Here is a 14,115-nt window from a genome sequence, read left to right as displayed (position 1 = left end):
TTTTATTTTCGTAATCAATAATGTGTTAATGCGTTGGGAATGGTTTCTGCAAAACTGTTATGACGGAAAAGTAATCAACCACAATGGTTAGCTACTAGGATAAGTTCATTGATACAGTTCGTGTTAAATTTTGGTCGGAATGGTTTTCCCCTCATAGCTTCTATGTGCTTTCGTTAGAGTACCCATGATGTTGTTCTTAGAATTTGTAGAATTGGAAGAAGCTATATATACAACGGAGTGCAAGAACCAGATATACCAACCCACTTGCGCAGGCAGAGGCAATCACGTGGACCGAAAGCAGTTTTTTCGGACGTGTCACGTATCCACGTTCGTCACAGCTAATCAAAGACCCCAATAAATTTCCTTCAAGTATGCTAGACATTTTAGGATTATAAAGACTCGGCTGCATAGAAGAAGTAGGCCGAAAATAGTAAACTAGAATACCCAATAAGAACGCCCAGAATTTCTTTAAATTTCATGAATAGGACGACCTAAAGGTTAACCCATAATTTGCAAATGCTGGTATTACGGTTTTTGGTAAAATAAAACAATCTTGCGATTTTTGCGATTTTGTAAATAAGAGAGAATAAGTAAAACTGTTAATAACCGATCCACGATTCAATGTATGCGAGGGTTAATTTAATAGAAGAGCATAATAATCCAGACATGAAGTATACCCAACTAAGGATGCTCATACTTATGAAACAAGCATGTAGACCTTTTATTTTTACAATGCTATGAAACACAGCAAAAACCTCCTAACGGTTAGAACTACATGACATGCAACAATGATGGGTAAAAGAGGATAATCTTTTTGGTTTCATTGTTACAAGCTTCTCCATTGTTTTGGTTACCCTGACTAAGTAGACCTGAAACTTTCTCTAAAAGACCTTTTGATTTTCAGCCTCTTGTGAAATTTTTGTATGAAACGCTGATACTGTTGATAGCACGTCTATGCATGTAGATAAAACAACAAGTAAAGACATAACTGTATTCCATACCTGTTTAAAATATAATAATTCTATTTATTCTCTTACTTGAAAATGTAAAAACAGGGATAAACATTTTGTTGCTAATTAATAGTTTAAAAAGTTTAAGTAAAATACTTGCAAAATGAGAAAGAAAAAATAACATGCCTCTAATAAAACCGACATTAATAACAAAATACCTGTAACTCGATTCATCCGCCTAACTTAAGTTTCAATACAAAAATCTATTGTATTGGTGCATGTATCATGAAAAAAGATCATTATCACCGCATTTATTATCAGCATGGCATACAACAAGCACATTGATTAAAATTTTAAAATACAAACTCGCTGTTTGCGTTTTTTGTCTGAACCCTATAGTAATATCACACAACAAAAAAATAAATAGATTGTATTTTATTGGTAAGTTTTAAAAACGACAGGCATAAAGTTGCTAGGTTTAACCCTGTTATTATAAAGAAATCACACAGTGCAACGTTACAATACCTGGGCCATTTTTTGACGAACTTGGATCATCCAGAAACAACCAAAGTCTCGTTTGAAAACTTATTTTCTCTCGCTCTTGTTTAAATTCATTTACAGACGTCTGTTCCTCGTGTGTTATTTCAACGTTTCAATTGTGTCGAGTGTCATCTGTGCTCCGATATAAAGCTTCTAGACAACAAGGAGCAACTTTGTCTAGTGGAATATTCCAAAAATTCCAGTTCCTGTTTTAAAAAGTAGTAGTCCCGCAAATGTCTTTTGGTAGATGAATAGCTCCTTTACGACAGGCCATCAATAATATAGGCAAACAACAAGAATAGGATTTCGGTCAAAATAAAATTCATTGTGTTCACTATCAAAATCATCATTTGTCTTTATCAAGGTTATGCAGCTTTTGATTCTTGAAATGTACTTTAAAGTTTTCTGTAACATTTGAAATATTGTGCCTCCAATATTCAGTCTTATATTATTCAATTCTCAAACCTTCTCCATTGCTTGTCCAAGGGAAAAAATACACCTGTACATAATGCCCAATTTTACTGCCACAACCGAATCAAAAAGGAATGGCGATATAGACGGTCGATTTCTTTACTTCAATCCCCCATGGGTATTTGTTGACTAATTGGTCGTTTTAATAAACATCTAACATTGATTTACAAATTAGAACAATTGTGGAATTTGCCCTAATAAGCAAATCGAAGACAATGTTGTACTTAATAAATGCAGATTTATCTATGGATGAAAACTTTCATTAGTTAAAGGTTCACCGAGAATAATGGAAACCTTGACCGTTTATGATTATTAAAATGAACGCTGTTGTGTCACTCTTTCTTTAACTACAATGTGCACAACTCGTGAATAATTATTATGTGGATGCATCCTTATATGAAATCCACTGAACAATATATGAGCCGTGTCAAGACAAAAACCAACATAGTGGGTTTACGACCAGCATGGATCCAGAACCAGCCTGCGCACTTCGCAAGCAGTCTGATCAGGATTCAGCTGCTCGCTATCAGTTTTTCTCCACTTGTAATAGAGTTGGTAAGCGAACAGCATGGATCCTGATCAGACTGCGCAGATGCGCAGGCTGGTCTGGATCCATTGCTAGTCGCAAACCCATAATGTATGTTGGTTTTGTCGTGACTCGGCTCATATGATGTCAACGTGTTCTTTATATGATGTCGAACCAATCATCATATACAATGTTATATGAAAAGAGATATTATGTGTAGCATCATTTTATAATATCATCTTATCAATATATTATGTCAATCTTTCATTATACGATGTATATTTATTATCATACGATGTGCATTTATGAGAATGCTATGTGGTAGCATCATTATATACAGTCAACTTATCAATATATGATGTCCATCTTTCATTATACGATGTGAATCTATTATTATACGATGTGCATTGATGAATATATTAATGTGTTAGCATCATAATATAGAGTCAACTTTATATCAATATATTGTCAATCTTTCATTATACGATGTAAATCTATTATTATATGACCGCTGTCATTATACTGATGGGGTTAAATTTACCGGGTTATATCTCACAGTGCAACGTTCGTGGCGGGGACTGTCTATATACCAACAGTTGAAGTACACGTGATAAAATCTCAAGACTTGAGGGAACCCCGGGCGGTTCTAAAACTGCTGACGAATTGTTAAGTTGACTATATATAAAGACGATAGTGTTGTTTTGACTGTATATAAAAATAGTTCCACATAATATATTCGTAATTGCACATCATATAATTTAAGACTGACATCATATAAAGACAGATCAACATAATATACTTTTGTTTTGACTCTATATAAGAATGGTTCTACATAATATATCTATTAATGCACATCGTATAATGAAAGATTGACATGATATAAGGACACATTTACATGATATATTGTTAAGTTGACTCTATGTAAAGACGATTCTACATAATATAGTGTTGTTTTGACTGTATATAAGTCATCGACTCTAACACCTCGACCACGGATACCATTAAATTGTATACAATGCATACAATTATATGACATAACACCAGTTCCTGTGGGATTATTTAGTCAAAGATCAAATCCTAAAGTTCCAGATACCATGTAACTGTAATAATATTTTATGGAACGCCATAGCTGCCTTATATAAACACTTCTTAAGTGGCCATGTCCTTTTGACAGATAGTGTTGTGGTTCTGATAAATGGTTATGTGGTTTTAATAAATGGTGATGTAGTTGTAATAGATGGTCCTGTAGTTTAAGTAAATGGTGCTGTGGTTTTGATAAATGGTGATGTCGTTTTGACAGATGGTGTTGTAGTTTAAATAAATGGTGCTGTGGATTTAATAAATGGTGCTGTGGTTTTGATAAATGGTGATGTCGTTTTGACAGATGGTGCTGTAGTTTAAGTAAATGGTGCTGGGATTTTGATAAATGGTGATATCGTTTTGACCGATGGTGCTGTAGTTTAAATAAATGCTGCTGTGGATTTAATAAATGGTGCTGTGGTTTTGATAAATGGTGATGTCGTTTTGACAGATGGTGCTGTAGTTTGAGTAAATGGTGCTGTGGTTTTGATAAATGGTGATGTCGTTTTGACAGATGGTGCTGTAGTTTAAATAAATGCTGCTGTGGATTTAATAAATGGTGCTGTGGTTTTGATAAATGGTGATGTCGTTTTGACAGATGGTGCTGTGGTTTAAATAAATGGTGCTGTGGATTTAATAAATGGTGCTGTGGTTTTGATAAATGGTGATATCGTTTTGACCGATGGTGCTGTAGTTTAAATAAATGGTGCTGTGGATTTAATAAATGGTGCTGTGGTTTTGACAGATGGTGCTGTAGTTTGAGTAAATGGTGCTGTGGTTTTGATAAATGGTGATGTCGTTTTTAGACAGATGGTGCTGTAGTTTAAATAAATGCTGCTGTGGATTTAATAAATGGTGCTGTGGTTTTGATAAATGGTGATGTCGTTTTGACAGATGGTGCTGTAGTTTAAGTAAATGGTGCTGTGGTTTTGATAAATGGTGATGTCGTTTTGACAGGTGGTACTGTAGTTTAAAATAAATGCTGCTGTGGATTTAATAAATGGTGCTGTGGTTTTGATAAATGGTGATGTCGTTTTGACAGATGGTGCTGTGGTTTTGTTAGCTGGTTTTGTCAATTTGATTATTGGTGATGTAATTATATATATGGTGCTGTTGTTTTGATACATGGTGCTGCAGTAATGATAAATGGTGAGCTCGTTTTGATATATGGTGGTGTCACTTTTGGTACCTGGTGGTGTCATTTTATATATATGGTGCTGTTGTTTTTATAAATGGTGCTGTAATTTTGCTATATGGTGATGTTGTTTTTTATAAAAATGGTGATACTATTTTGATGTATGGTGATGTTGTTTTTATAAATGGTTATACTATTTTGATATATGGTGATGTTCTTTTTATAAATGGTTATACTATTTTGCTATGTGGTGATGTTCTTTTTATACATGGTGATACTATTTTGATGCATGGTTCTGTGATTTTTTATTACGATGATGATGAACTATTTATAGATGACCTGTTTGTTTTATCGGAACATTTCGATTGGTTATTTTAAAAAATGGAGACGATTTTTCGCCAAATTCTATACACTCTTATCTGAGCTTCATCACATCTTGACTGTTATTTATTTATCCCCAAGTATTTCATTGCCTGCATAGATAATTTGCAGACAAAATCAGTCGGGATTTTTTCATTTTCAAACATTGTCCACAAGTTACCCATTCCAAGGTTTTTTTCAAAATTGCTTCCCTTGTTTTCCACCAGTTAAACATTTAAACTTTAATTTTAATTTATTTTATCTCAGAGAAAAACATTTAACCCTTTTCTTGAAGAGGAAATTGTCAAAAAATGGCCGTTTTCATTGAAAAGCCTCCTGTTAAAAGTTTCAAATTGCTATGGAAACTATGAAAATGCTGCGATACTGATGAAAATTGGCACAAATGTTGACTGGACAATAGCCTCTGTACATGTAACAGCATGCTCAATCTTAAACTTCCTGTAAAATTGGCAAAAGGGGAACGTCTCAAAAATTGCCAAAAATCACTATTTTGCATTGTTTTTTTTTTTCCCATCAAAACTGATTTCAAAGTGCTGCAACTTCTCAATGGATTGAGATAGAGCAAAAGGCTTTTCAGCGTTGGTTACACGTTACCTCACGATCGACCTGAGGCCCTTTTCTTGGTGATGAGGGGGACTCCCCCCCCCAAAAAAAAAAAACAGAAGGGGCACACCCCTTTCTGACAACCCCTTGATGTACCATTTGATGGGGCGGCGCCGAAAATATGGTCACTTTTTAACAACATTTCTCAAACGAAAAACAGTGTCTATGGCTTAAATAGGGCATTTTGTACTGCCTGAGGCCTCATAAGGGGGGCGGTCGACAAGCCGTCAGATAACGTCTATATGTGGTACATGTAAAGTCTATTTGAAACGACATAACCATTTATCAAAATTACAGCACAATCTAACAAAACGACATAACCATTTATCAAAATTACAGCACAATCTAACAAAACGATATAACCATTTATCAAAATTACAGCACCATCTATAAATAGCACAGCACCATCTAACAATACGACATAACCATTTATCAAAATTACAGCACTATCTACAACAACCACAGCACCATCTAACAAAACGACATAACCATTTATCAAATCGACAGCACCATCTAACGAAACGACATAACCATTTATCAAAATTACAGCACTAATCTACAACAACCACAGCACCATCTAACAAAACGACATAACCATTTATCAAATCGACAGCACCATCTAACGAAAACGACATAACCATTTATCAAAATTACAGCACCATCTATAAATAGCACAGCCACCATCTAACAAAAACGATATAACCATTTATCAAAATTACAGCACCATCTATAAAAACCACAGCACCATCTAACAAAACGACATAACCATTTATCAAATCGACAGCACCATCTAACAAAACGACATAACCTTATCAAAATTACAGCACCATCTATAAAAAAACCACAGCACCATCTAACAAAACGACATAACCATTTATCAAAATTACAACACCATCTGAAACAACCACAGCCCCATCTTACAAAACGAGATAACCATTTATCCAATTCACAGCACCGTCTATTGAAACGACATCACCAGATATCAAATTACAGCAACATCTTTAAAACTCACAACACCGTTTAACAAAACTACAGCATCATCTATCAATTTGACTTCGCCATTTATCAAAACGACATCACCATATGTAAAAACGATAACACCATCGATCAGTGCTACAGCACAATATTTCAAATACACTCAACCAAGTATTCAAATCACAGCACCATTTATTAAAATGACATCACCATATATCAAAACCACTGCACCGTTTATAACATGACTGCACCATATATCTAAATTACATGACCATCTATCTGAACGACATCACCATATATGAAAATAACATCACCATCTATCAAAACCATAGCACCATCTTTAAAACGACATCACCATTTATCCAAAGGACATCACGACTTGATAAGAGTGAATATAAGGCAGCTATGGCGTTCCATAATATTTTGATAAATTTATAGTAACCAGTATAAAAGGATTGTCTGTAAAGTTAAGAAATAATATATCCCAAACAGTGATTTTATCGCTCAATAACATCACTGTTTGGAGTTCGGATGCGAGGAATTATATCACGAGGGCGTAGCCCGAGTGATATAATGATGCGCATCCGAACGACAAACAGTGATGTTATCAAGCGATAAAATCACTGATTTGGATATATTATTTCGATTCTAACACGACATTAACAAATAAATGTTGCGGTACTTGATAGTTAAGCAAAATTGCGCCTGATTTGTTTCCGAACTTATTTTCAGCGCGTCGGATTTTTAGTGGTTACGGTACGTGTATAATGATTACGTCACATGTCTAAATATAGAACGTCAAACTGTGCATCTGTTGCATAATAACACACACTTTCTGTTCTTCTATGTTCAATAGGAAAAAATGCGGGTCGTGTTAGAATTTACATTAAAGTTCCAGTTTGAAAATATAACACTCTTCTTGCATTTTTGAGATGACCTACGTGTAATCTATCAAAATATTTAGCCACATGGCACATTTTGCGGAAAATACAGTATCACAATTTTATTTAATTTCGCAAGCGTAAAAACACCTCTGATAAGAGATTGACAAAAATGAAGGACAAGATATTCGGAAACACTCGGAATAATTCGGTGATAGGTTTAACAGTATCATTAGTAATGTAAATCAATGATATTCGTCGAAGTCTTCCGATAACGGAACAATCGAAACTATTCGCCTTAAGAATAATTGTCGATGTGACCCGATTAAAAACAGAAGCGATGCATAAAATATTAAATGACGCATTTCAAACGAAAAAGTAAGATAAAAAAGATTTTTTTTATGTATCTTCCCCATTCTTAGAGCCTTTGCCTGCTTTCATATAACATTTATAACAAACTTATGCGTGTCCCTTTAAATTTTATCAAATCATTATGAGACAATCAAAATAACATAAAAATGAAACAAGAATAACGATGTGTATATATATTATATGGGTTACAAATGCAATTATGCCACTGTTTTGATAAACCCCTTAAACACAGGGCTAGTTCCATATTCATAAATGAATGCAACTTAGACCAGACCAGTACTCCTTTACAAACCATATATAACTTGTTTACTGCTATAACAAGCCAAATGATCATTGATATAACTAATGTTGGGCATAGTTCAAAGACTTTAGATGACAACAACATTACGTAACGTACTATATGCATTTGTGAGATCACATACGTATCAAAAACGTCACGTAGTTCCAGACACCATGCAACTGTAATTAAATTTTTATATATCTGTAACCACCAATGAACGAGGATTGTCCAAAAGGTAAAAGACATAAACATTCCATTTTGAGAATATGTGACGCATTATTTTCATATAACTGACGTATTATCTATCAAAATGTCTAGCCACTGTTGTACAACTGATGTCAGAAGTAGGATAATTGAGCCGCGCCATGACAAAACCAACATAATCGGTTTGCGACCAGCATGGATCCAGACCAGCATGCGCATCTGCGCAGTCTGATCAGGATCCATGCTGTTCGCTTACCAACCCTATTACAAGTAGAGAAACTGATAGAGCAGCGCAGGCTGGTCTGGATCCATACTGGTCGCAAACTCACTATGTTGGTTTTGTCGTAACGCGGCTCAATTCATTTCAACATATAGTCGTCAATTCAAGAACCTGCAGAGAATCCAGACGATTCCATAACTTTTTTTAATTTATAAAAAAACACAATTTATTATGTGTGTTATTTTTCAAACAACTAGTTTTTGTTTACTATTTTCATGGTCTAATAAACTGCTAACCATTTAATCATACACGTAAAATTGTTGATAGGATTTTATCATTTTTTTCCAGTGAGTTTTGCTGCCTGCATTCCGGAATTATCAATCTGAAAAGCAAATTTACCTTATTTAAATATTGATTGATTTTCATTGTATATAATAACTGAGCATGTACATAGAGAAGTTTATAAAATGAAACTATCGTATCTATGGGTGAGAACATACATGTAGATCAGAGATTTAATAGTATTGAATCATGATAAACCTATTCCGAAAAATTTAAACCCGTAACACAAATCCAATAGAACCTACTGAGAGAATAAAAACAACATAGTGAAAACATTTAAATTATGTCTTACAAGCAGTCTTAAGTAAGACGATATCTTAAGTGAGACGTTCGATCAATGTTAACATTACTTGGAATAGCTAACCACTGTGATTACAATCTTTTAGTAGACTGCTTTACCTTGTACCTTGTCTTGTTTTGGTTTGGTTTCCTTTTGGTCTCCTTGTCGGTGGTCCTGTGTTGCTGGGTCGTATGGGGGTTGCGCTCATTGAAAGCCGCCATTCCTTGTTGATCTTCTTTATCATATTTAGTTAATACAATGTTGTAGTCCTGTAAATAATGCAGACACATATATAGCTTAATTAAAGATTAAGGGGAGACAATATCTCAATGTTTATATGAAGACTTACATGAAATACTGGTGCGACAAAAGAAGTTGCTAAAGTCATTTAGCTTTAACATTTTTAAAGAATAATGATGTAATCACTGAGTCAGATATTAAAGAACTAGGCCCAAAATTCATTCGTAGATGCCAATCTATTTTATGTCACTATTGGCATGCGAGTAGTTTCCGTGCAGAAGCAGTACCCGTATTTTCCATTTAAACGCTTTATTTTTACTTGCATCTTTGATCAGGCTATTCAAATCACAAAGACGTTTAAAACAGGATAACATAAAAGTGTAAGGTCCGTTGTAGGTAAACAAAATTTGCATTTTTTTAAATCGCATTCACATGTCGTAAAAATTAGACCTTGCAGACATTAGGGCTACCGGTCCTTGTGCTCATGCGCAGAATACTGTCATATATGGCCCGTAATATGGTTCTGCAATAATATCTCTCGGGAAACACATAAACAGACTACTTGATAAAAAATTGTTAAAAACTTCAGGGCATTGCCATTAAGAACCGATAAATAATTTAAAGTGAAAACTTTTCATAGTAGGAAAAATGCAGAACAGTTTTAAATGTAGTTGGGGGTATTATTGTCAATTTTCCAATCAAAGGGAGATAACTGTGATAGTGAAGTGCCTGTTTCCTACACTTTTACCTCCCTTGCACTGTACGGTACCATTTGTATTGTAAACTGATCAGCTTTAAAAATGCAGTATAGAAAGTATACAAAAGATGCATTTCAAATTGCACTCTCAGCTGTACGGTCAGGCAGGCTGCTAACGAATACGTTGTCCCAGTGACTACATGTACGTTGTATGACCATGTGAAGGGGCGTAAATAAGTCGCAACAAGCGAGGGCAAGATAGATAATCACCTAATCGTTTTTGCTGGGGTTTACTTATTGCGACGGCAGGGAAAGGGAAAGCGATAGAAATATCATATTCAGATGCTCGTTCACTGGCTTCATATTGTGACAACAGGGAACGTGTTTTTTATGTTTGACTATGATACAAAAAAAAGAACATCAAAACACTCGGCAAACTGATAAATACTCGGGGGCTACTCGTACAAATCAGATAGTCTTGTGTTTCGATGCTCTTCCTATTACATATCCTTCAACACAGAAGAAAAACAAATGTGTTTCAAGGATTTTAAATGGTCTTGTTCGTTTAGTGAATCACTTTCACCAAATAAAGAATTTGTATCAATTAATAAGTTAAAAATATTTTCCATTTATTCTAAAAGAATTGACACCCATTTGACGAAATCATGTTAATTGAAAAAATGTAAATAAGACCATGACCTTTTTTATGTATGTTTTTGAAACTTGTTTTAATTATCATAACTTTGTTATTTATTCACACTCATACGTCATGACAAAAACGTACATCTTGAATTAATCTTACATTACCAAAAAAAATAAATAGAAAAAATAGAAACTCTAAAGAACACTTAAAAAGATCAAACTAAAAATAATGCAGGGTGGGTCGGTTTGAGCCTATTTATGGATGAAAGTGGCTATTTGCAAGGTACCGTCCATGCGACCCTCCCAGCGGCTTAAGCAGAATTCAACATTTAATCAGTAGATGTGTCCATTTGAACCTTTAATGTGACCTGATAGTGCATAATTATGGCGATCATAATTGAACCTTTAATTAATGTGACCTGATAGTGCATTATTATGGCGATCATAATTGAACCTTTAATTAATGTGACCTGATAGTGCATAATTATGGCGATCATAATTGAACCTTTAATTAATGTGACCTGATAATGCATTATTATGGCGATCATAATTGAACCTTTAATTAATGTGACCTGATAGTGCATTATTATGGCGATCATAATTGAACCTTTAATTAATGTGACCTGATAGTGCATAATTATGGCGATCATAATTGAACATTTAATTAATGTGACCTGTTAGTGCATAATTATAGCGATTATAATTGAACCTTCAATGTGACCTGTTAGTGCATAATTATAGCGATCATAATTGAACCTTTAATGTGACCTGTAAGTGCATAGTTATGGCGATCATAAATGCACCTTTAATGTGACCTGTTAGTGCATAATTATAGCGATCATAAATGCACCTCTAATGTGACCTGTTAGTGCATAATTATAGCGATCATAAATGCACCTTCAATGTGACCTGTTAGTGCATAATTATGACGATCATAATAGAACCTTTAATACGAATACGAATACGAAAATTTTATTCAGCATTAAACATGTTTAAACAATGTTTATAGCCTATACAAATTCTATTGTACAGTGTGAACAAAAAACATAGAAGAAAGAAAAGCAAACAACAAAATGCATTTTTTACATAATAAATTATACAGTTATCAGAAGAGATTGTTTAATGAAACATTATTCTGAAAAAAAGTTATCATGATTATGTAAAGTCGAAATAAACATGTAAATGTATCATTACATATATATAACCCTATTGAAATATTAACAATATTTACGTGATTCTAAATGAAAAAAAAATTACACAATTCTTCTTTTATTTGCAAAGTAAACAAATTTAGCTAAATTCAATAAATCTTTTGTAGAGTTTGTTGACATGAGAGCCCTAAATTTATTCAAAGTCGGCCACTGGCAGTAATAGCGTTTAAAATATTTATTTCTCAAATCTCTAAAATGTGGACAGACATCAAAAAATGGTATTCATTTTCGACCATTGACATATTACATGATTTACAAAGTCTTTGTTCCCTTGGGATATTATAGTATCTACCGGTTTCGATATATAGATTATGAGAGGACATGCGAAATCTGGATAATGTATTTCTTAATTTGTAATCAGAAATCACCGAAAGATATTTTTCACGGTCAAAATTATGTTTAAAAATGCAATATGACTGGAGTCGACTGGAATTATTAATATCTGCATACCATTTTTGTAAATAGTTATCTAAGATTCTTTGTTTGATAGCAGAAAGGGGAATATCATTTTCATTTTGATTTTGCCAAACATATAGAAATCCAAGTTCTGATAGGAACTTTTTGATTTGAAACGCCCAGTTATTTCCTCTATACGTTATATTGGAATCAGCGTCTGCTTTTAATAGTAAATAAGCTTTCTTCACTAGAGACGAATCTTCTTGTTTAACTATTTTAACCCAATATTTAATCATTGTTATTTTGCGATATATAGATAAATGGTAACGTCCTAATTCCCCATAAAGTGCTAATAAATTTGTTGATTTTTTCACCCCTAATGTGACCTGTTGGTGCCTTTCCATTATATGATTGAATCATTGAAATTTGCTTAAATTAACTTAACCAATTTATTTATTGTTTTGATTGAACAAAGGAGCACTAATGACAAATGACAAAACTAACATGATGACTGCAAAGATAAAATGTTGAATTATATTTGTTTCAAACAAATTTTGTTTTGAACGTATACTTTTTTACATTCTTCCTTTGAAACAAATGTGATCCTTCAGACTCTATCTGTGACATTGATCTCTAAGGTAGTAACATGGGCTATAGACGCGACATGTTGTCTTCTTGTCATAGATATTTATGTCAAGCTGTTTTGAAACCCTTACATGTATGAAAAGTTACAGTCCGTACACGAATGTGTACCTTCAGACTATTCTTGTGAGAATTAGTAGCTTCAAGCTTTAAGTGTGACATTGACCTCTGAAGTAAGGACATGGACTTTGAAAGCGACATGTCATCTGGGTGTGGTTGATATATATGCTAGGTTGTTTAAAATCCTTCTGTGTATGATAAAGTTACAGTCTGGAAACGAATATGTGTTCCATTTAACACTAACTGTGAACCTACAAACTGTCAATTTGACCTCGATACTTGAGGTCTTAGACCTTAATTTGGTACATTTTTGAATTCCTTCAATGCATTGCAAAGTTACAGTCCGGACACGTGTGTTGTGTAAGTGGGGACGCACAAATAGAACGTGCAATTTTAATATGCTGCTATTCAAGGGTTATACCTGTGTCATTCTCTGGTAAGTGCTATAGTCTTTCAAACTCTTGTATTCTCAACCCTGGTGATCCAGCAAAGCAAAGAAGTGATTGTTTCAAAGATTTGTTGAACAGCTAAATATTCAAGGGCTCCGTTCTTTAATCTCTTCAGTACAAAATGGTCAGCATCCATGTTTCGAATCTAGTGAATCCTCGGTGTTCTTACAGTATGGTTGATCAAATATCGCTGTCACGTGATTCCTGCAATATGTGAATTAAAATTACTCGTTAACAAGAGAGTTAGTAAGTTTCATAATAGTAATTAAACTGAAACAATACAGAAAGTTGAACAAAAACAGTAAACACATTAAAGTAACCAGTAACTTAACATTTAAAAAAAATCAAAGTTCTTTAAGAGAGAATTAACAGTTATAAATAATTTATGCTGAAATAAATAAAATAATTATAGTAGAAAACCAATACCAGTAAAAGTAAGAAATAGAAACACAAAGAAACACTATTAGTAAGTAACTACAATTGTTCGACTACGAAAAAAAACCAAAAACAAACAACAATAACAGACAGTAACTGTAAC

At 33.7% G+C, this 14,115-nt stretch overlaps 1 long non-coding RNA gene across 1 annotated transcript; it reads right to left on the bottom strand.

Moving 5' to 3' along the window:
• Nucleotides 1-8,875: 8,875 nt before the first annotated feature.
• On the bottom strand, nucleotides 8,876-13,831 carry LOC132743576 (uncharacterized). Its single transcript, XR_009627588.1, has 3 exons — nucleotides 13,550-13,831; nucleotides 9,360-9,509; nucleotides 8,876-9,000 (listed from the first exon to the last, which is right to left on the bottom strand). It is a non-coding gene; the product is annotated as an uncharacterized LOC132743576 (long non-coding RNA).
• Nucleotides 13,832-14,115: the final 284 nt, after the last annotated feature.

The sequence above is a fragment of the Ruditapes philippinarum genome, unplaced genomic scaffold, assembly GCF_026571515.1.
Source record: "Ruditapes philippinarum isolate M1 unplaced genomic scaffold, ASM2657151v2 ctg11909_1_1_1_1, whole genome shotgun sequence".
Lineage (NCBI taxonomy): Eukaryota > Metazoa > Mollusca > Bivalvia > Venerida > Veneridae > Ruditapes > Ruditapes philippinarum.
This window is presented reverse-complemented; position numbering and strand designations above follow the sequence as displayed.